Raw genomic sequence first — 23,388 nt, forward strand, 5'->3', positions numbered from 1 at the left:
TCCATATACGCGCAGTATGTGTATATGCCAGCCAGGAGTTTGGCACACATGTGATGTTTGTTTGTGTTTAGACCCTGGCGTGCAGAAGGCCATCAGCTGAATTCCTTTGTGATCCTGCCAGAGGCAGCCTTGAATGGACCGATTCCACAGAGGAGGAGGAGGAGAAGAGGCCAAGTCCAGCATCTTTCAAAACCGCTCCATGGGATTCCAGAAAGCAATGGGACTCTGCTGGTGTTTGAAAAGCTCAGCAGGACTTTGCAGGAGACTATATACAACTTTTCTGCTTCTTTGGGGAAACTGCGCCATGTTGGACAGAAAATGCTCAATGGGACCTGTACAGTTTTCGCTATCTTATAACCATATGTTCCTTGTCTCCAAACCAATGCCTGCCTCCAAAGAGAGTTTCTGAGTTTCTACCCTCAGCAGGAGCTCTGCTTGTAGGAAAACACAGGCAGTAAATGCATCCTGGTGATTGTCTTGTAAGGAGAAAGTGAGTGGGCTGCTGCTTTGAAGGCTAAGCTGTCCAGACCAGATTTCCTAAGCACTGCCACGTCATGGTGCCTGGATGCTCCACTCCAACCTGCAGGTGCCTGGGATGGGACTTGGATTTCAGAAGTCAGGTGTCGCTCCTCCAGCTCTTTTGAGGCATGTTCAAGAGGGCTACCCAAACACTGAAGAATTTCAGACATTACACCTCTCTTCAAGATCTTGGCCATCGGGGCTCTCACACAAAATGTGGGTCTTGCACAAAGTTTGGCTTGCTCTAGCAAGCAAAATTAAGGCCAGAACTTCCCCAACTTTCATCCAAATGGGCCTGATTAGGTTTACAAGAACCAATAGGTGAAGTGTGCCAAAAGAGAATGGAAGAGGCTGGTGGAGAACCAGATTATAGGGTTGTCCTCACATCTGGAACTAGGGTAGGGAAGCCTCCTACCTTAGTCCGGGAGCTGTGCACACTCCCAATATTTGATCATATGTTAGATAAAAGCAAGGTTGGAGGCAGTGGCTTGCTCGTAGGTCAAGGACCAGCTGGGTAGGACAAGTGTGCCCTACCCTGATTTCATCCCCAGCTTTGGAACGTGGTTGAAGGAAAAAACCCTCCTACCCAGCTGAGAGTGGGCAGATGAGCAAACCAACACTAATAATAATCATGAGCACAGCTCTAAATTCTATTAAGTGTAAGCCCCAGGGTGCTTGCTGGCCATGGTTTTTGGGTGGCAACAGATGACCTACAGCTGATTTTAGCACGTACCTGTTTACAAGTTATTTACCCTGGAAAGGTGAAGCCTTTCCAGTGGTGTTCAGGAACAGATGGTTCCACACTTCCTTTGATTCAGATTCATTTATTATGGTCCTCAACCAGCTAAATAATCACCACACACAAACTGGAGAAAAGGAAAATTAAATCAAGTAAGTACCTCTTTACAGATTTTACAGGCTACAAGCAGAACTGAGCCACATTTAAAGAAATTAAATCATTGCAATCAGACAGTAACTGCTGAAGATAAAATATATCAGTACGGCCAGGATAATTTACTAAAAGTAGAGAAATAAAACTTTTGCAAATATCCTTATAGAACAAACAATAAATTAAAACATGTGCAGTTGTTTCAATAGCTTCGGTGCCACAAAGGCATAACCGAGTGGTATAGGGTATTTTCTTATATTTACCATCTAACACAACTACATTTCCTCTGTGCAGCTAGGCTCTCTGCAGCAAGCCAGAACTTACAAGGGAATCAGTTGTAATGGTTACCACTACTAGTACTACCCCTACCAATATTCATATACCGCTTTTCAACAAGGAAGTCCTCTCAGCAGTTTAACTTAAAGGAGTTGGATGACTATGCCCTCCACTACATTTGGGGCTGGCAGTTGAAGATCAGGATCCAGAATCCTTCGAGTTGATGTACCCTTCCACTGTAGCTGTGCTGTCTCCCAAACCCTCCGGGTCTGTTTGGGATGCAACTCATCAGGGCTGTTTTCATGACCAGCACTAGTGTAGGAGATGCCTCCAACCCTAATTCAGGAGCTGTGCATACTCCTGATTCTGAGAATTCTGCAAGCAAGGTAGGAGAAGGGGAAAATGATAACCTCTGAGCTGGGTGCAGTGGGGGAGCCACAGGAAGGTCTTTCCCTCCACCCTCACCCTGGAGCTGGGTACAAGCTCTGGGATTGCTGCTGCCTCCGTGCCCAGCTTGCAGACCACCATTTTCCTCTTCTCCTACCTTCATTGTAGAATTCTCACAATGGACAATTGAAGGTGCTCATGGCTCCCAAATTCGGTTCAGAGGCTTCTTCTACCCCAATAAGGGTCGTGACTGTGAGAACAATCCTAGTAAATTGAGGAGTATTTAGTCTTGCAAAGCATCAGGGCATTGTGTACTTCATGCAGGGAAATGGCTAGGGATGAGCCGAATCGCAATTTGGCTGCAGAATCACAGGGCACATCTACAGTCTATGCCCATGCCCCAGATGCATGGGAGTTCAGAATATGGTATTGGCTACAGAGTTAAATTTACTGAAGGTCAAAACTTTCATCTAAACCAGACCTGCTCAACCTCGCTGCCCCAGTTATTTTTGGACTACAGTTCCCATAATACCCAGCCACAGTGGTCAATAGCCAGGGATTATGGGAGCTGAAGGCCAACATCTGTATCAGGGCTGAAGTTGAGCAGCCCTATTCTAAACAAAACTATCAAGGCTCTAGCCCTTATGGTTGCAAAGATATACCTGAAATGCCTCCTGTAATCTCATGAACCAATGTTTAAAATCACCTGCTTGCCCATTTCTTGTGTGCGTTGTGTGGTAGGTAGCACCCATTATGCCCTACCACCCATCCCACTTTGGTGTCCCTAGCAGCTATTTTCAAGTTTGATTCAGGTAGCTGAATAAGATTTCCAGTGCTTAGGAACAGGGATGGAGTTGTAGCTTAGTGGTAGAGCACATGCTTGGCATGAAAAGGGTTCATCCCTGGCACCCAGGTTCAATCCCTGGCACCTCCAAGTAAAGCCTGGAGAGGTGCTGCTGAGTGCAAACAATGCTGAGCTGGATGGAGCTCAGTATTATAAGAGAGATTCATATGTTCATACAAGACTTCAGTACCCTGGATAGCTCCTTGTCCCTCCCCATAGTAAAAAAACCATAATAAGTTATGGGAAATACTAAAGATTTCAGACTGATGCAAAAGAGGAGAAGTTATGGAGATTTGGTTGGTTTGCATAATTTACACTTGGTGCAGAATCCCTCTGCTTGGTGCAAAATTTTAATTCAGAGCACACACAGCCCAAAGTACTAATTTCCATGTTGGAAAGTAATACTGTATGTAAAGTGGCCTGAATGCCAAAAATGTTTTTCAAAGGCCAACAGGTATGACTTGGAAACCTCCATCTCCCACATCTAGATTACAAAGGACTGGAAGACCTAAGCCTAACAAATCTCAGTTCCATCCTTGACAAATGCAGCCCAGTGCATGGAGAAATCCTGTCGAAACTCTAAAGATATGCTGGATTCTCCCACGCTATTCAAAAGAAGATTATGCCAGGGGTTCCCAACTTGTGGTGCTCCAGAAGTTGCTGCACTACAACTCCCATGTTCCCCAGTCACAAATTGTAGCAACATCTGGAGTACCATAGGTTGGGAAACCCTGATCTACACCATTGAAGCAGCTTTTTGGTATGCATCTCTTAGGATTAAGAAACCCGGGGGGGGGGGTGTCAGATACTCTTCTGAGTGCCAGCCACTCACACTGCATTGGTTTTCAGAGGGATGCCTCTTCCCATCCACATTTCTGGCATAACTCAAAATTATTAGGGCCATCATCCAGTTCAAGAAGCCTTAAATCAAGAATCATGTTGAGTTTTAGGCTATTTAATTGACATCTGCATACATCTACCTAAGAGAAAAAACACTAGTTCAAAAGTGGGGGAAGCATATTTTGTTTTTGGATGATCATCTGGAGAGGCATTCTGCTTTCTCTCACACATAGAAGGAATACCTCCTCAAAGATGCCACCTGCCATCTACAGGTTTTATAAGTACATGCATTGAATTTGTGTCTGGTTTAAAAAAAAAAAAATCTGCTGCCCAGACAGTATTTTGGATGATCAAAATAGTTTTCATCAAATCTAATTAATCAACTAAAATTTTCAGTCCCAATTACTTTGTACATGTAGAGTTGGATTGGGGTATTCATCCTTTGGATATTTTACATGAAGAAAACTGGATATTTTTTAACACTAGACATTCTAGCTTTGATGGAGGAATTTTATTCAGGACTGTGCTATGGAACAAGCAATGTGGATGGTCGGCTCTTTTGTGCTAAAGTTGAGATGATACAATCAGACCTTTTGCATCCTTTGGTATTCCTGTTTGGTACCTTCCACCTTATGGCTGTTTGATACATAACTAGAAATAAGATTCCATAGTCCAGCTTATACCATGCATCCCCACCTGGCTGTGATGTTGATGCTTGGAAGCTTAACTCCTGTGTGGGCTCCTCGTGAACTGAGCAGAAGTAATGGGCTACTTCATCCTTCTCATCGGAGATACACGTTTTGTATGAACATACTAATACCTTCAATAAAGTCAGACAGTTCGTACAAGAACTATCCTACCAAGGAATGGTTACTAAAATTAACCTCCAGGAAGGTAAACTGGGTGCTAAGTTTCAAAGGCCATACTCTTTGAGGTGGTGATGGCTGGACTAACTGTATCCAGGGTGTGCGAGGGGCAGAGGGAACCAATCAAGAGACCAGCTGTATGAGAGGAGCGCTGGTCTTCTCTTGTGGTAAAGGTAAAGTGTGCCGTCGAGTCAGTGTCAACTGCTGGCAACCACAGTATAGGAGGGGTTGACCATTGCCATCTCCCACACAGTAGGAGACGATGCCTTTCAGCATCTTCCTATATCACTGCTGCCCAATATAGGTGTTTCCCATAGTCCGGGAAACATAACAGCGGTGATTCGAACTGGAAACCTCTGGCTTGCTAATCAAGTCATTTCCCCGCTGCGCCATGGATGGTCCCCTTTGCTAAGCAGGGTCCACTTTGGTTGTATTTGGAGGGGTGACTACATGTTATCTCCGTAAGATATTTCCCTCAGGGGATGGGGCCATAGCTCAGTGGAAGAGAAAGTCCCAGATTTAGACATCATGTAGTCGAATCTCATTTGCTATGTGGTGTCACTATGAAACCAAATGGGGCCAAAGCTCAGTGATAGAGCATCTGCTTTGCATACAGCAAGTCCCAGATTCAATCTCTGGAATCTCCAGGTAAGGCTGGGAGAGACTCCTGCCTGAAACCTTGGAGAGTTGTTCCCAGTGTTGCCAATACTGAGCTAGATGGACCAATGGTCTGACTCGGTATAAGGCTGCTTCCTGTGTTCCCATTGTGGCAAGCTAGTTTCTCAGCCTATATTATGATGACAGTCAATGACTACATTTGCAGGTAACGGGAAACCAGAAGTGACGGAGTCTGAGGTTGAATTTCCTGTACATCCAAATGCGTGCAACCAAGGTTCTGTCAGAAAAGCAACCCGAGGCTTCCCTTCCCAAACTCCAGTTTGCACCCTTGAGTTGTAGTGAGTTTTGCTGAGATTTGCATTCGGCAGTATTATGTCCTAAGGCAGAATTGGGAGTTATGGTGAGCTGCAACCGGAGTTGAGGGAGGAAGTTCCTCTCTCGCTCCGGCTGTGACTGGCTGCTGGGCCTGTCCTGCATGCCAGAAGGAAGCCCATGCAGCCAGTTCCCCCTCTTCTCTGCAGTCTCTGAGATCATAATTTTGAATGTCTGCACAGTGCATTGGGGGGAGGGGAGGGGGAAAGCAAAGGTCCATTGGACCCATGGTTTTCCTTTACGTGCGAATTGTCCAATTTCATTGTAGCTATAACTGGTGGAACAAATTCTTTTTCAGGTTCTGCAGGGCAAGCTTTACATTTAAAGAAAGGCTATTTTAGAGCTATTTGCTCTAAAACCACCAAAGCAACCAAGAACTAATTCTGGCCTGTCCTTAGCTCAAGATCTGGCATGCAAAATATTTTGTATTTCATGTTGTAAATGTAGAAGGGTTGAGCAAAAAGAGAGATATGTGCTTAAGTCCCATTGATTTCAGTAGGTCTTGATGTGCTTTAAGTGCCGTTTCTTTTGTTCCATTTTTGCACTCGGGGTCAAAGTTTCCAGTATATGCACAGAACATCCGTTCTGAAGGGTCCACACAGCTGAATTTGCTGCATCTCCCTTTAAAACACACACAAGTGCCTCCCTTTTCTCTGCTCAACACTTGTGTGTTTTTTTAATAGAGGCTTTCCCATGGGCTCCTCCAGATACCAGTCTCCCTTGGGAATACTACATTTCCCAGGTTTCCTTGCATCAGAAGGTGGATGGGTGAGAGAACGTCCTTCCTTCTACTCACCATTGCTGATGCAGCAGGAAGTAAGCAAGTTAATAAGGAGGATGGTTGAAGCCTTGCATTGGGTTGTGGGGGAGTACTTTGGGCTCACAGATGGATTGGTAGGAGGAGTTGATATGATCCTCCCTGGCATTTAGAGCTTTTCATACTTTCTCAGAAAAGGTTTAATAAACCAGTGTCTTCTCTGAGGATTCTTTTGAGAAAGCGCAGGGGGTGGGGGCAACTCTACATGTTTTTTGAGGCCTGCTGGAGGGGAATTGACCCATCACTAGTTATTTCTTCAAAATGAACAGAGCATATTTTTACTTGAGTATCTGTACCTAAATATCATTTATTTATCTGAACTGTTTGAACCCTGTCACTGCAGCGTGGGCTCAAGAAACATGTGAAATAGACCAACCTTATAAAAAAATATGCAGTTACAATGTAACACTCAGTAAAAATAACAAGCTGATCGCAATTAATAACCGAGCAATCAAGTGCCAAAAGCTTTAGTAGCAAAATGGCAAAATGTCGTGAATTTGCTTAATTTGCCTGGGAAAATGAAGCCATCTTCAGCTGATGCCTGAACAATCAAAGCGTCGGCAGTTATTTCCAAAATATGAAACTTGTCATAAGACGTGGTCCTAATTTGTTCTGGAATGCAGCCCTAAAGTGGTATTACGCTGGAGTAGGGATGTGCATGAACCGGTTCAGCGCCTCCTTTGGGAAGTGCCGAACTGGCTTGGGCACCCGTATCTGAACCAGTTTGGCAGGGCGGGGAGCAGTTCCCTTAAGAAGTAGGTACCTGCTCAGCTGCCATCCCACTGCTTTTCTGGGCATGGTGCTCACTCTAGCAAAGGCTGCGTGTGGTGTTACCTGCAGCCTGTGCATGCGATGACGGCACGCACAGGGCCCCCACACATGTGCTCACTCTAGCACAGGCCCCATGCAAGCTGCAGGAAACAGCATCACAGCCACATGTGGCCTTTCCTAGAGTGAGCACCATGCCTGGAACATAGGAAACTGCCATATACTGAGTCAGACCATTGGTCTATCTAGCTCAGTATTGTCTTCACAGACTGGCAGCAGCTTCTCCAAGGTTGCAGGCAGGAATCTCTCTCAGCCCTATCTTGGAGAAGCCAGGGAGGGAACTTGAAACCTTCTGCTCTTCCCAGAGCGGCTTCATCCCCTGAGGGGAATATCTTAAGAGTGCTCACACTTCTAGTCTCCCATTCATATGCAACCAGGGCAGACCCTGCTTAGCTATGGGGACAAGTCATGCTTGCTACCACAAGACCAGCTCTCCTCTCTGCCTGGAAACGCAACAGGGTGGAGGCAGAGCAGGTAAAGACCTGTTTACCTGCTTCTTAGGGAACCGCACCCTGCACAAGCTGTTCATACACATCCCTACAGTGGAGCAGTTGCTACTCCCAAACTCTTCTCAGCAGACTCCTGTACCATAGATTAGATCAAGGATTCTCAACGTTGGGTCCCCAGATGTTATTGGACTTCAACTCCCATCATTCCCAACCAAAGGCCACTGGGGCTGGGGATTATGGGAGTTGAAGTCCAATAACAGCTAGGGACCCAACATTGAGAATCCCTGCTCTAGAGAACAGGTGACCCCAAAGGGTAGAAGGCGCTCTTCTCACTCTCCTTCCCACTAGATTAGAACTTTACAGCAAAGTGTCAGACAATACAGTCATAGTACATTATGGTCCTATAGCTCAAATTATAAATAAACCTCTGTATTTGGGGGGGCTCCATTATTCTCTGCAGTTACCACGGATAAGGAAACTGCAAATACTGACTTATTAGGCCTATGGGATTGCAGGGGATAGGTTCCTGGAGGCCCAAATATTCTGGGGGGAAAGGCCAAAAAACTTCAAAATGGGCAAAATAAAGTGCCCTACCATGCTCTGTAGGCCTCTTGCTGCCCAGCAATGCCCGCCAGAAGTCCGAATTGCTGAATTTTCCCGTGATTTTTCACAGGGAAAAATGTGGGGGCTTTTGGGTCCCAAATGAGTCTCAAAATGCTCCTCTTCATAAAATGGCAGCCAGAAAAGGGGAGATTACCCCCGCCCGCCGCACTTCGTGAAATTAACCAATTATTTTGGCCAGTTATTTTTTGCTTATGGTCGGGTGTCAATCACCCCACCATGGATACATGAAACCACAGGTGTTGGATCTGCAAATAGTGAGGCCCACCTGCAATTATTTTAAAACACTTCCATTGCCTAAAAAAGCCTTGTTCACTCATTCCTCTACCCCAGACCAAGCAGCAGAAGCCAAAGCAGTCAGGTAGATAGGAGACTCCTCCAGCCTCCCAGGAGCCAAGCTAACCCCTCTGCTTTCTTCCCGGCTAGGAACTGAACTGTGTGAGACCATGTGCAGGGGGGAGGGTCAATCTCCCCTGCAGATTTCAGCCAGCCTGGCACTGACCTCTCTCCCCAGTCCCAATCCTTCTTGCCACATGTTCTTTGAATGGAAGAGAAAAGTAGGCAGGAAGGTGTGGCCTAATCCAAAAAGATAGCGTTTTCTAAAAGAAACCTGGCCCATTTTCTGAATATAAGTTTGAAAATGTCAAGCAAGCTTCATTAATAAGGTAAAGAAACTAACAATATTGATTGCCTTACCTCTAGAAGTATTTCATGTCTAACAAAATCCTCACTCCTCTAATGTTCTTTGCCACTTCTTTGTTCCCCCCAAACTAGTTTTTCTAGAATTGCCCTTGCTAGAGAACAAAAAGTTATTGGAGTCCTTCCATTTCAGAAGTGAAAGTGGAAAGCAGGTATTTGAGTGGCCATAAAAAAGATTGGGAGTGCCAGAAAAATGTCTACAGAGGTCATGAAAACATATATAATTATTAATGCTCTAGTTTAATAAGAGAGCAGTAGCCACGGTGCTGGTCTGACTTACATTTGAAGCCGTCCATTTCTCATGTTGTAGCTACGTCAGTCTCATTCCTCTTTAAAGAAAAGATCGAGGGTGAATTTCGCCTTAAAGAAAGGATTGAGGGTGTGTACAGCCATGTAGCCTTGGTGCGTTGGGCCACATTGGTATCAAGTGGCATAGCTGAAAGGAGATAGACAGAGCAAGGATCAGCCAGTGGGGTCAGTTGAGTAATTGATCTGGATAGCCTAGTATGATTGCATCATGATGATCGCAGTGGAGACTGAGGATTTCTAGGGATGCTGCAATTACTAAAATGTAGACCTGATTTCATTTGTTAAAATTAATACCAAATGTCTGCATTTTTGATGAACCAGATGTCATATCTCATCCTTCATATGAGATTTTCTAAAGGGTATCACTTGATACATAAGCTGGGTCTCTTTTGCCCAGGGCGGCAGCCAAACTGATTGGGCCAAGGATAGGGCGATGAGTCTGCAGTTATCTTCTACTGATTCATGTGGAATGTCACAGGTGAGCTGCCATCTCCAGAAAGATATGCAAAACCAAAATAAGAGGGGAAGGGAAACTACTTGCATGAATAAAAACACAGTACTCTTTCAGTCCTGAGGAAAAATATGGAGGCCAGAGATCTGTGTCTTTGAAGGCCTTCCTGTTGCTGGTTGTTCAATAATTCATTCTCTCTCTCTCTCTCTCTCTCTCTCTCTCTCTCTCTCTCTAAGGGCAAATATTTAAAAAAACAAAACCAAGTGCTATAAAGGGTTACTACTTTCCAACTCCCTCGGAGAAGCTCATCCAACAAATGAAATGAGTCCTGTTTATAGACATATGTATATAGAGACATATGTATATATATAGATATATATACTGTTATTAATATGGATAATGTTTATCAGTATAACGGATCCAGTGGTGCTTTTTTCCTTCCTTTTTAATAAGAGTCGAACCAATGAAATAAAACATTTTCAAAAGGAGAACACAGAAACCAAAATCCTTTTATTTTTGAACGGAGACGTGCACTGAGCCCTCACAGCTGTGGTGGGACTGATGCTGGTGGGCATTTTTGATCCCTACAGCAGGCAGAATCTTTACAAATGTTGACCTTAGACCATGAGTCCTGCCATGGTGTGTAGATTGCCATGGGGCCTGATGGGGTGGGTAACTGGGATGAATACATCAGAGAAAAGGGGGCTCTAATCTTGACTGTAGAAGTCTCCACTCTTGGTGGTTGTTTATTTTTGTCTTTTTCAAGATAGTTTCTTTTCAAGAAATCACTTGCAAAAATAAATGTTTAAAATTAATGGCAGCCTCTGATTTCTTCTGATTTTTGTGAAAACCGCTGGGGTTGGGCATCTTGCAATGTTGTTTGGTTGTATTTTTAGGACAGCTTTCATGATTAACCACAAAGTGACTTACAGCAAATATAAAAACCTATGAATTAACAATGAAGTTAAAAATGAAAAAAAAGAAAAAGAAAAAAAAAAGCTAGAGCCAAACAGAGGAGTGCAGTTGAAAAATCAATGCTGCAGCAGCTAATAATCTCCACCAGGGTCTCCTCACAGCTCAAAGGCCTGGATGAAAAGGGAGACCTTAACGAAGGCCATGAAGGAGGTCAGAGAAGAGGCCTCCACCATCCGCGGACAACCACAGATAAGATGCTGTCCAGCATGCATGACAGTTGGGCCTCCACCAGTGCGGGCATGAGGACAGACCTGCCCCTCAGGAGATCTTGTAAGAAGGGGAGATTCACTTGGGAATAAGCAGCAGATTTGCTTGGGAGCATTTACAGTTATGTCTAGTTGACGAAGGAATTCTGGTAGCTAAAAGAGGTGACTGGTTGGTGGGTTGAGTCCGAGCTTGGTAGCTTGGCCATCATCATAGACTTTTTGGAGTCTATAGGCCCAGATTCAAGATGAAAATCAGTGAGGACAATCTTAATCAGTTAGTTTCAATGCACGTTTAAAACTTTTAGACATCTTCTATCATATATATATCTAAGACGTATCCATGGCTAATCCCATGCGTGGCAGCTGTCATGAAAGTTTGCGAGCAAGGGGAGGGGGAGAGGAAAGCGATGGCAGTGGGGAACATAAGGCCAATGGACAGGCCGGTGAATGGAAAGGTGGGCGGACAGAGAAAGCAGAGGCGGGGGTGGGGTGGGGGGGAGAAAGCGAAAGCATCAGCTGAGGAGAGAAAGCAGTAGGGGAAGAAAGTGGCGGTGGTTGTGGGGGCGGAGAGAAAGCAGCAGCAGTTGTTGGGGGAATTGAAAGAAGCAGTGACCGGCCAGAAAACGTGGCTGGCCAGCCAGAGAGAAAACACATTGGAGGGGGGAAGACTGAGAACAAGGGGCTGAGAACGAGGGAGAATTGGGGTGCAGATGCTCTGCACTCGAGCCAGCTAGTTATTTTTATTATGGCTAGGGCTTCCAAAGCTGGAAGTAGCTTGAGCCTCTCTAGACCTCTAAGGGGATGTGGATAGAATCAGATCATTCCTTAGCAGGAGCAGCCCTTCTATGAGGCAAGGTGGGGTGGTTAACTGGGGCACCACTGAGGCGGCAAGATGCCCTTCTGGCCCCTGCTTTTACAAGGCAAGGAAGGGGAGGAGGGTGCACTCAAGAGGGGTGGAATTTGGCACCTTGCTTCAGGTGCATGGAAGATAATCGGAATTGGCAGACTCCTCCAAAACCCTTTAAAAACCCTCAAATTACTAAGCACCACTAAAAGCCAATTTAGAATTACAGTAATGGCACAGGAAAACACAACTATATTGACCTGGCACCTCAAGGTGATCCTATCGGTGCCAGGCAAACTGATGAAGGAGTTCTATAGCTGAGGCACCACCACCAAAAAGACCCTATTAGAACTGAGGCCACCAAGTCAAGCCTTTGGTGCCTGCCTTAGTAACCTGGCAGACTTGTTCGTCATTGGCTGAAAGAAAGGACACAGCAAAGCCAATGGCGAAGTCTGGAAATCTGAGACACAACAAATGAGGCACAACAAATGAGAAACTCAAGAGCTATTGGGAGTGGGTGAATGAATTGTTGCCAGCCCAAAGAAGGAGGAGGGTCCATTTATGCATCCCCCGGCTGGAAAATAAACGCAAATTGCATTGTGCCCATGAGCTGCTGAGCAACGGCTTGCCAGCTTTTGCCTGGGATGATTTATTCATAGCAAGCCAAGTCTTCAATTTAATGTGTTGCGATATTAAAGACTTCCAGTAAAAGTTGAACCTTCATTTAATGGCGGCACACACCAAAATAAAACTTTTTAAAGACCCTAATTGAGTCGTCAAGCCTGTTGTGAATCTTTAATTATGGTTGGTGAAGGATGTGGTAATTAAATTGTTGCCAATAAATAATAAAAAGAGAATAATGCAAATTAAATTGGAGAGCTCTGTTTATAGTGGAGTGTAATTACGGTTGTTGTCCTTTTTGTATGTGCATTATGGAGTGGGGAGGGGTCTTATTGGCCCAACCACAGCCATAGTAATTAAGAACCAAGGTGTCCACAGGATGTTGGTGAAAGGAGAGAAAAGCTTTCTCATTGGCGCATCTCCAGATCCAACAGTTCTTCATTTGCAGAGATCTCTGCAACCAGAAGGTACAACTTTCTTCCTTGCATCTTCCCATACAAAGGGAGATAAATGTATTAAAATAATTAAATAGTGTTACACTGTCTCAGCTGCCCCATTTTCCTGAGTGGTGAGAAATTCCAAGGGAATCTTCCAATTTCCTTTGGAAAGAGAGTCACTGCAGATTTTTGAGGTTGTTCACATGATTGCTGGGTAGGATAGCTGGGCACACTCCAATTTTCGATTATCTGCTTGTAAACATTAAGGTAGGAGGCAGGGAAAACGATCACATGTGAGGTGGCAGCTGTGTAGGACAGCTTTTCCTTCTACTTCAGGAAAACACTGGGGTCGGAATATGGGTAGGATCCACTCATCCTTCTATCCATTTATATACCGCCTGAGACATACAACTCTAGGCAGTATACACAATTCAAGTTGCATTTAAAAAAAACAAACCGGAAGCCCGGGAGAGTGCGCAGCTGGGGGAGTCAGTCATGTGACTTGCCTCAGGGGGCCCCCCCAATGCAGAGGGCCCCCAGACAACTGTCTCCCCTTGCCCCATTATAATTACGCCCCTGGTTTGGCCCTCAGGAACTGGACACCCTGCCTCCCGCAATCTCCCCCTCTCTCTGGTCCTTCGAGGCAATGAATGCACCAGCTGAATCACATTTCCCCAGTGTGACCCTTAAATACATTGATCTATTTTAGTTTAAGCCAGCAGGCATTGTGAATGTCCACTAGAAATCAAAGCACCTGACTGAGCAGCTGTTTTGGGCCCTTGAACGTTGTCATCTGGACGTGGAATCGCACGTTAAGGGAGCTGGCCTTGGCCACAAGCCAAGCAGATGAATCAGCATGGCAGCCAAAAGGTCGGTCCAGCAAAGCAGACAGAGATAATGAGCTCTCGACATAGTCTGTGGACAGTCCTTGGCCTAGCGGATAAATCATCTATATTAAATAGGGCACTGGAACTAATTGAATTTAGCTGCTTCCACTTTAATGAATTCATCTGCTTCGTTTTATCTTTTTTCTTCCTCTCTTTCTTGCTTCTGCAATTTGAGACTAATTCGAAGAGCCCAAAGGGCCAACAGAAATCTTGTCGGTATTGTGAAATAAGATGGGAGAGACCTCTGAAAGCCACCTGGTACGGCTTGTGGATAATTGAGGAGCAGAAGGGTCAGTAGAACTGAGGCACTGGTTTAGCTCTTGATATCTCAGGAGCAAGAGAGAAGTCAGGGAGAAGTGGGCGGTGTATTCGTGAGGATATGGAGTGGTAGTCAAAATTACGGTTTTATATAATAAGATAAGAGACTGTGGCTGACATGATGCAGTGTTACAGAGCGGGAATGCTGTGACCTGGGGCTGATGTGGACTAAAAACACAGGCCCCAATACTATGGGTGGGGGGAGGGGGCAGCAGAAGCAGTGCAACTGCAGTTTTCCTCATTGTTGCGATCAAATTGGGAGAATTTTGGAAGTGCTTGCACCACTCTAAGGCCTTGGGCCTGATCCAGCAGGGCTGTTCTTATGCTCTTAAGTTCCTGCACTGCAGAAGCTCTTACTGTATTTACCTGAATCCAAGACTAATTCCCCCTACCCCAGGTTTTTTGATATTAGAAATTGGGAAGTTGTCTTAAATTCAGAGTCCTTTTCCTTTTGAGTAAATACAGGTATAACCTGTATTTAACCTCTACTTTTTAAGGGGGTTGTCTTAAATTCAGCATCATCTTCGATTCGGGTAAATAGGGTATTTATTTGTTGGTTTAATTTAATTTATATCCCGCTCTTCCTCCAGAGAGCCCAGAGTGGTGCACATGGCTATGTTTATCCTCACAACAACCCTGTGAGGTAGGTTAGGCTGAGGAATAAGTGACTGGCCTAGAGTCACGGCTGAACTTGGGATTTGAACGTTAGTCTCCCCAGTCATAGCCCAGTGCTCTAATCACTATGCCACACTGGCTCTCAAGCTTTTGGCTCCCTAGCCCTATGCTGACCCCTTCCTGTGAGGCTCTTATTGGCTCCCCTGCAGACAGGAACAATATAAGAGGCTTTCTGTCTGAAACTACTTTTGCCTCAGTACCCAGGTTCTTCTGATCTGGTGTATATCTCTTGACTCCTGCTCCTGACTTCTGTTGTGACTCCTGGCCTCTCCTCTGACTTCTGTTCCTGTCCGCTCCTATTGACTCCTGACTCTACACCCAGCTTGACCCTTGGCATCACTTTGACTACTGGCTCTTCCTTGACCTCCTCATTTGGGGGACCATTAGTTCTGACTCCTTGCCTGCTTCTGAATCTGCATCCTATCAAAGCCCTCTGATTTTTCTGACAGGCCTACTTAGCTGACCCTGTGTATTCAGACTCTGACTTTTGACCCAAATCTCCTGATGCGATCCTTTGAACCTCTGTACCTGCATTTTCGGCCCTCCCAGTCCTAGCCTCCAGACCCTCACATATTCTGCCCATGGCCCAGTCACCCTAACTGGGGGTGTAACAGCCCAGGGACACAGGGTTACAGCCAACTAATTGTCTTAATTTCAATGGGACTACTTTAAGTACTTTTTCTTCACCATGGAGGCCACTTATTTCTATTTTTGCAAGCAGTTACCTGGTCTGGAATCTAAATGGGTTCCTCTTGTGGTGCTTTTTCTGGCTTTTCTCCCAGAAGCCTCCGAGAATATGGAGCCAATTCTGAATGAAGCCAAGGAGAGCTTCACCTCACTAAGTATGGTGCCACGCAGCACTGAGGGGAACCCCATGGATTCCTCTCCTCTTTTTGTGCTGCTGTGGTTTATTCTTGGCACATAAGGGGAACCAAAGTGTGTGTGTGGGGGGGGCATAGGATGAAGTCTGCTGTGTGTCAGCAAGGATTAAGAGAAGGAATCCATGAATGGAGCGGAACGAAGCAGGTCACCCTCTAACAATACCGTGACATTGGCTTTGTGGAATCATTAGCAGCCTTTGGGGGCATGTTTGCCACAGATAAGAGCACAAGGAAGGAGGTTTTGTGCATAATTCCCAAGAGGCTCCAAAGTCGGAGTCTGGATGGTGTGTTTGGCTTAATCACAAAGGTTTCTAAGCAGCACTGATCCTTCTGTGTCTTCCAGCAAGAGTCATCATGAGATGCTGAGTGCTGGCGGCATCCCTCAGGGAGATGAAGCCCCACCTAACCACCTCATAACTCACTGTAGCTAGTTGGGCTCACCTCACCTCATAAGAACATAAGAACAGCCCTGCTGGATCAGGCCCAAGGCCCATCTAGTCCAGCATCCTGCTTCATACAGTGGCCCACCAGATGCCTCTGAGAAGCCCACAGGCAAGAGATGAAGGCATTCCCTCTCTCCTGCTGTTGCTCCCCTGCAACTGGTATTCAGAGGCATCCTGCCTCTGAGGCTGGAGGTGGCTTGTAGCCCTCAGACTAGTAGCCATTGATAGAGCTGTCCTCCATGCATTTATCTAAACCCCTATTAAAGCCATCCAGACTCTTGGCTGTCACTGCATCTTGTGGCAGAGAATTCCATAAACTGATTATTTTACCCCTGATAAAGGACATTACCAGGCAGACGAGATGAAGTAACTAGCTGCTAACTTGGCAAAGACACACCTTTTAAAGTGGTGATTCTCTTTATTTAGCAGGGGGGAGTAACTGGCCCTATCCACCCCCAGCACAACATCCTTCCAGTGGCTGTTGTGTCTATCTTACATTTCTTTTAGATTGTGAGCCCTTTGGGGACAGGGATCCATCTTATTTATTTATTATTTCTCTCTGTAAACCACCCTGAGCCATTTTCGGAAGGGTGGTATAGAAATCAAATAAATAAATAAGTAGTAGTAGTAGTAGTAGTTTCTTTTTCATGCTTCTGTACTGTTCAAAGACTGTAATAAAGTTTACGTATCTTTCATAGGTTGATTATGTGTGGTGTGAAAAAGTACTTCCTTTTGTCAGTCCTAAATTTCCTGGCAAACAGTTTGATGGGATGACCCTTGGTTCTATTGTTATAAGTGAGGGAGGAAAATTTCTCTCTATCAACTTTCTCCACACCATGAATGATTTTATAGACCTCTATCATGTCTCCTCTGTTGTCCTTTTTCTAAACTAAATGCCCCAGGTGTTCTAGCATTGCCTCATAATGAAGGTACTCTAGCTCCCTTTGTACCACTCACTAGGCACACTTGATTGATTGATTGATTGATTGTTACATGTCTGCCCCACGCTTTCTCCAAGGCATCCAGAGTGGCGTATAAGGCTATCTTTATCCTTCCAACAACCCTGTGAGACAAGTTGGACTGAAAGTGACTGGCCCAGAATCACCCTGAGTTTCATGGATAAATGGGGACTTGAACTCATGTCTCTCTGGTCCTAGATCAACACTCCAACCACTACACCACGCTCGCTCTTGCCATGATCACTGGGTAAGAAACAAGAAAAGGGAGCTTGGAATAAGACTAGGGCTTTGGGAACTGAGTGATGATGGACCGAGCATCAGACAATGGGGTTGAATACATTTGAGCTCATTGGTCTTCAACCGGAAAGTTGGGAGCTACAAGTGGGCCACAGTCCAACTGGAGGTGGATCATACCAATGGCACCACTGCTATGCTCTTTTATTTATGTATTTTACAGAGTTCTACCTCACCTGTCCATCAAAGATTCCCAGGGTGGATTGCAATAGATCATGCAATACATTATCTTCTCCCATATGAACTTGCTTGAATACTGAGATCTTCAGCTGAATATGTTGTGTTCTATCTCCCTCAGAAGTTCCCCTGCTGGATAGTCACAACAAGACCTTTTCAGTGGTGGCACCAAGTTGTGGAACTCCCTCCCCCTACAGATTTGGCACCTTCACCGACCTCCTTCCCCTATTTCAACAAGACCATTTTAGGCACGCATTTATCCACTGAGGTTTTGAGGATGCTAAAAGTCAGAATGTTTTTATGTATTAATAGACTACTGCTATTCTCTTTTAGTTTGTTTTTATGAGGTGTTTTTTTTATTATTTCTGTTAATTTTACTTGTATTTTTAGCAAGTAGTTTTTATTAATTGGGCACTATGGCAGAAAAGCGAGTCCTTGGACCTAAGGCACAATTGGTTCCTGAGCACTGCATATTAAATCAAAACGTCTTGACTCAGAATGGATTTTCCCATAGGAAACCATGGTACAAATGTGGATTTGGTTCCTGAACCAGGCCAGATGAACCAGGCCAGACCCTATTCTATCTGAATATCAGTGTTTCTCCCAAGGCTGTTCTCATGTGCAGCCTAATATGCACAGTCACCCAGGTGAGATCAGGCCTGATCCCAGTGGGGCAGCGCCACCTAGCCCCGCTTCCAAACCCAGCTGTTAGCCAAGGTTAAGGGAGTGAGGGTTCCCTTACCCTGAGCTAACTGCTCGTGTGTTCACTGGGGCTATGTTTAGCCCCAGCGGACACAGAGATGGGTGCCTAGCACGCTCATCTGCTGCAGGAATCTCCCAATGCATCATGCATGTTGCACAGTGCATTGTGGGATCTCCAGAGGCCATGACATGTCATCCAGAGCTCCAGACTGCATACTGCACTATTTGTCTAGGAGCGTGGTTTGCACTCCCAACAAAAGAACTCAGTTGTCTGGGGGAAAGTAGAGTTCACCAAGCCTTTGCCCCACTCACCCAGTCATGTGAAAGACCTCATTTTCTCAGACAGGTTCTCAACATCTTTCTCTAGACCTGGTCTGGGCCCAAATCCACCCACTAGATTTGCGGAGGACTGAAGATTTTTCGCCTCATTTCAGAATCGGTGGGAGGACTGCAGACAAGTGGAGCTGGAAAAATTTCTGTGTTCAGGAAAATGTCCAATGCAGTCATCAAGAAGAATCTGAGGTCTGGAGGCCTTGAAGCTTGCCATATTCTCCCGGTATGGATTGGGCCCTCTTCACAGCTGGAGAGTGCTGTGGAGCAGTGGGCCTGACCTTCACTGGAAGAGATTTATTTTATTTTATTAAAATATTTCTATCCTGCCCCTCCAACTCACTGCTGCTCAGGGCAGCTTATGGTGGTTTTTGTTTTGGGTTTTTGTTTTTTGTTTTTAAGCATAAAATCAAAAGAATAAGAGAATAAAACCCCATAAATCATCATAACACACAATAAAAGACAGAAGCAGATAATGTAGCTGTACACAAGATGAAACAGCAGTCAGGATTAAAAGTAATTATCACAGTGGAAGATCCCATCCCAGCCAGTTTTTAAAAGCTTTAAAAAGTCAAGATGCCGCTAACTACCAGTTGCAGGGGAGCAACAGCAGGAGAGAGGCGACATGCCCTCAGCTCTTGCCTATAGGCTTCCCAGAAGCATCTGTTGGGCCACTGTGGGAAACAGGATGCTGGATTAGATAGGTCAGTGTTCCTTCTAACGGGAATTCCCAGATGTTGTTGACTACAACTCCCAGAATTCCCAGCTGCAGTGGCCTTCGCTTGGGGATTCTGGCAGTTGTAGTCAACAACATCTGGGAATCCCTGTGAGGGAACACTGGGCCTGATCCAGCAGGGCTGGTCTTATGTGGGTTTTAAAGTTCTTCTTAAAACTAATCAAGGAAGGAGACTGACAAAGCCCTTCTGTGAAGGCTGTCCAAAGATCCAAAGGCTGTCCCGTGATCCTCAGATGCCTCCAATGCACTGCCTGCACATATGCAGGGGTGTCAGCATCCTTTGCAGGTAACTTTTTCAGCCTGCATAGGGATGTCTGCATCCCGACCCACATTCACTTCCTCTAAAATGATTTAGGGATGGTCATAGGAACATAAGAAGCTGCCTTAAACAGAGTCAGACCATTGGTCCATCTAGCTCAGTATTGTCTACACCAGGCCTGCTCAGCTTTGCTGCCCTCCCACCTGTTTTTGGACTACAACTCCCATAATCCCCAACCACAGAGGCCAATAGCCAGAGATTATGGGAGTTGTAGGCCAACATCTGCAGGAGGGCTGAAGCTGAGCAGCCCTACACCGACTGGCAGTAGCTTCTCCATGGTGGCAGGCAGGAGTCTCTCTCAGCCCTATCTTGGAGATGCTGCCAGGGAGGGAATATTGAAGCTTCTGTATACAAGTGTGCAGGAGCTCTTCCCAACCTCTAAGGGGAATACCTTTACAGTGTTCACACGTCTCCCATTCAAATGCAAACCAGGGTTGACCTTGCTTAGCAAAGGGGGCAATTCATGCTTGCAAGACCCAGCTCTTCTCCCATCTGCAAATATACTGGCTTCCATGGGATGGATTTAGTTGAATTATTCCAATGGCATTGGTATAATTCAATTGGTATAACATAAGCACCATGACATTGGGGACTTCAGTAATGATATCATTGTGTTAAAAGGGCCATTGTGTTAATAACAAGCACATGCTACAGCAAGGAGGTGCAACCAGTAGCATCATTAAGGCATGTTTTGTGGTCCCACCCACTTGTTATTGTTTCAGACATTCAATGGAGACCTGTGAAAAGAAAGTAATCTCAGACATCCAGTGAATTCTTACCGTTACTTTGGGCTGCAATTTATAGGAAGGTGGCATATACATTCATGAATGAGTGAATCTTCTTAATCCTTTTTTAATGGGCCAATAACTAATCAGATTCAAGGAGGTCTGCCCTTGAGCCTTGTGTGAAAACACACTTCTTGAAGTCTGAAATGGGCTCCTTCTGGAAATTCAATAGGATGTTCTTCACTGCTGTCATAGCAATGAATATTGTTGTGATACTCTCCATTCCTGCCACTACAGAAATGAGCAGCATGCAAACATATTACAGGTGGGAGGGGGAGATGGCCATGAGGACTGGAGATTTATTCTGCCGATCCAGGTGACTGTGTTCTGCAGAAAGCAGACGATAATGCAGGGAATTTCTGGGATCTCTGCCACATTCCTCTTGCCCCCATCACTGGATGGGAAACTTGCTTCTAAGTTAGCAAAACAGCTGGGGTTTTAGGAAAGTGCATAAACCACCCTGAGAAACTGATACTTGGTTATTAAGCCAGAGTGATACCCTCATTGTTCTTGGAGAAAAATATATTTGTACTCCAGAGTGGATCAGGGCTCTCAATGGAAGTTGAATCCCATAATGCCCCAGAGGAAATGGAACCCTATTTGCTTTCAGGATAGACATATCTTGTTCCTAATAAGGTAGTTATCCTTGTTGCTAAATAAGAAATAGTTTGAAAGCACTTGGCATAGTAAACATACTGGAGCGAAGCAGGTCTCCTGATCTGTATCTGGATGGGAGGCACCTTAGCTGGGGTGGTCAGTACTTTCTGGGGGGATGGATGCTCATTGCGGTTTTGACAAGGTTTACACCCAAAGAGATGGTAAATGGGTGATAGCATGGCTATACTTTCAGCTTTCAGTGTATTCTCAGGCTTCTATTGTCCTGATCATCAGGCCACCCATGGCCTACTTTGCAATGGTCATAATGGTTAGAATGTTGGACTAGGACCGGGAAGACCCGAGCTTGAATCCCCATTCAACCATGAAACTCACTGCGTGACTCTGGGCAAGTTATGTATCTCTCAACCTAACCTACCTCACAGGGTTGTTATGAGGATAAAAATAACCATGTTCTTGGAGGAAGAGCGGGATATAAGTGTAAAATAAATAAACATAGAATTTTCAGTGTTGTCAGAGGAGTGGAAATGAAAATTGGCAAGAAAGATTGCTCCATGGGGGTGGGGTATGTGGAGTACAACAATTTATTCATTGTTACCCTAACTCTGCACCTAACCCTTTCCTCTGTGCAAAAAAATACTGCAATTTTACCCCAGCTGTTTAGAGGTGTAGGAGTGAAAACATACAGAAAGCAGTAAGTGCAACAATGCTATCACATATTTTCCATCTCTAGGGGGAGCAGATGACACTGTTGTGGGTAAGCTGGGGTGGCTTCCCCAATAGACACACTCACCAGAGAGTGTGTGTGTGTGTGAGAGAGAATTCCTTGGTAAGAGACGTCTCTCTCGCCAGAGAGTGTGTGTGGTGATTCGCCATCATCACACACACCATGGTGGTTTATGGCCTGAGACGAATCTGAGATTTCCACCATGGTGCGGGTTCACATAATCACACTAATGTCAGTAACCCACATCAAACCAAGATCTGAATGATTCTGTGAACCAGGCCAATTAATCCTTCCTATGATCAAATCTATTCCAAGATGTCCAAGAGTTTTAAAAAGTCTTCATCCATTTCTTTTCATGTCAAGCGTTATCAGAACTAAATCAATGCCAGTCAAGATTATGCAAGTTTGTGTACTTGAGCAAAAATATTCTGTTTGCTCATGATGAGCATTTGTCCCCTGAGAGAGCACAATGGCCAAAATTTGTGGACCAGGCTCATGGCGTAATATTTTTACACCTCGAGTTATTAGGATGGAAAGAAGGCAGGATACAAGAGTAAGCAATAAATAAACCATATTTTAAAGGTTTTAAATAGATATGTTGTGGTTTAAACCGTGGAATGATGCATGGATGTTTTAATAATGCATTCCTTCTCTGACTGGCATGTGAAGGTTGATTGCTAGAGCATTAAATGAATTATTCATTTATGTACCATATGACTAAGGGAAGGCGTAATCAAACCCTGGTTGGGTAGCTCTGGTATGTCCCTTGACAGTTTCTTAAAATGTATGGAATGTATGATATTTATTCCTGCCTATGGAGAAGCCACAAACAGAATATTTTTGCTTGAGTAAACAGACTTGCATAATCATGATTGGCACTGATTTGGTTCAGATAAAGCTTGACATGAAAAGAAATGTATGATTCGACTTTTTAAAACTCTTGGATATCTTGGAATAGATTTGATTGTAGGAAGGATTAATTGGCAGAATTGTTCAGATCTAGGTTTAATGTGGGTTGCCAACATTAGTGTGATTGTGCAAACTCACACCAAGGTAGAAATCTCAGATTCACCTCGGGCCATAAACCACCATAAAACATCACACTTTTGGTAACCCATATTAAATGAGAACCTCATTAATCACAGGTCCAGTACCCATGGTTTCACATATCCACAAATGGACACCTGACCTTGGTATTCGTGAAAAAAATTGGCAGAAAGGGGGTTAAATCCACATGTTGGGGATGACTGGAAATGACATTGGAGGTCATTTCCAGCTGTCATTTTGAACCTGAGAGCCATTTTATGGCTCATTTTTTTGAAAAGGGGGGAAAATGCAATTTTTGGCTGGTTTTCAGCAAGTTCTTTGCTCATGGGGGCATCCTTGGACAGCTTAAGGGCAGTGGAGCATGGTAGTGCACTTTTATTTGGCCCATTTTGTCATTTTGGGCAGTGCTGTGACCTAATTTACAATTTACATACACTTTAATGCCCCATTATTCATGGATTTGCTATCCATGCCCCCCCCGAACCCCCATGGATAACGTGGTGCTCCTGTACTTGGATTATCATGTGAACTAGGCAGAAACAACACTTCTGGAAATTCCATGGCAAAGCACTGTAGAGGAAATGGGATTTTCTAAGGTTCTCAGTCCTTACAGGTAACTAGCAGT

General features: G+C 44.9%; 1 protein-coding gene and 1 long non-coding RNA gene across 12 annotated transcripts in view; one reads left to right on the forward strand and one right to left on the reverse strand.

The window, feature by feature from the left end:
* Window positions 1–10,605, forward strand: part of PTPRU (protein tyrosine phosphatase receptor type U) — a 462,898-nt gene extending 452,293 nt beyond the window's left edge. For all 11 annotated transcript variants that reach the window (XM_053267787.1, XM_053267777.1, XM_053267779.1 and 8 more), the window contains one exon: window positions 72–10,605. The gene's annotated coding sequence lies outside the window, so the exon portion shown is untranslated. The remainder of the gene's footprint in view (window positions 1–71) is intronic.
* Window positions 9,339–18,651, reverse strand: LOC128332948 (uncharacterized). The gene is made up of 3 exons (XR_008310791.1): window positions 18,517–18,651; window positions 17,502–17,634; window positions 9,339–9,461 (listed from the first exon to the last, which is right to left on the reverse strand). It is a non-coding gene; the product is annotated as an uncharacterized LOC128332948 (long non-coding RNA).
* Window positions 18,652–23,388: the final 4,737 nt, after the last annotated feature.

Source organism: Hemicordylus capensis, chromosome 7, assembly GCF_027244095.1.
Source record: "Hemicordylus capensis ecotype Gifberg chromosome 7, rHemCap1.1.pri, whole genome shotgun sequence".
NCBI classification, from domain to species: domain Eukaryota; kingdom Metazoa; phylum Chordata; class Lepidosauria; order Squamata; family Cordylidae; genus Hemicordylus; species Hemicordylus capensis.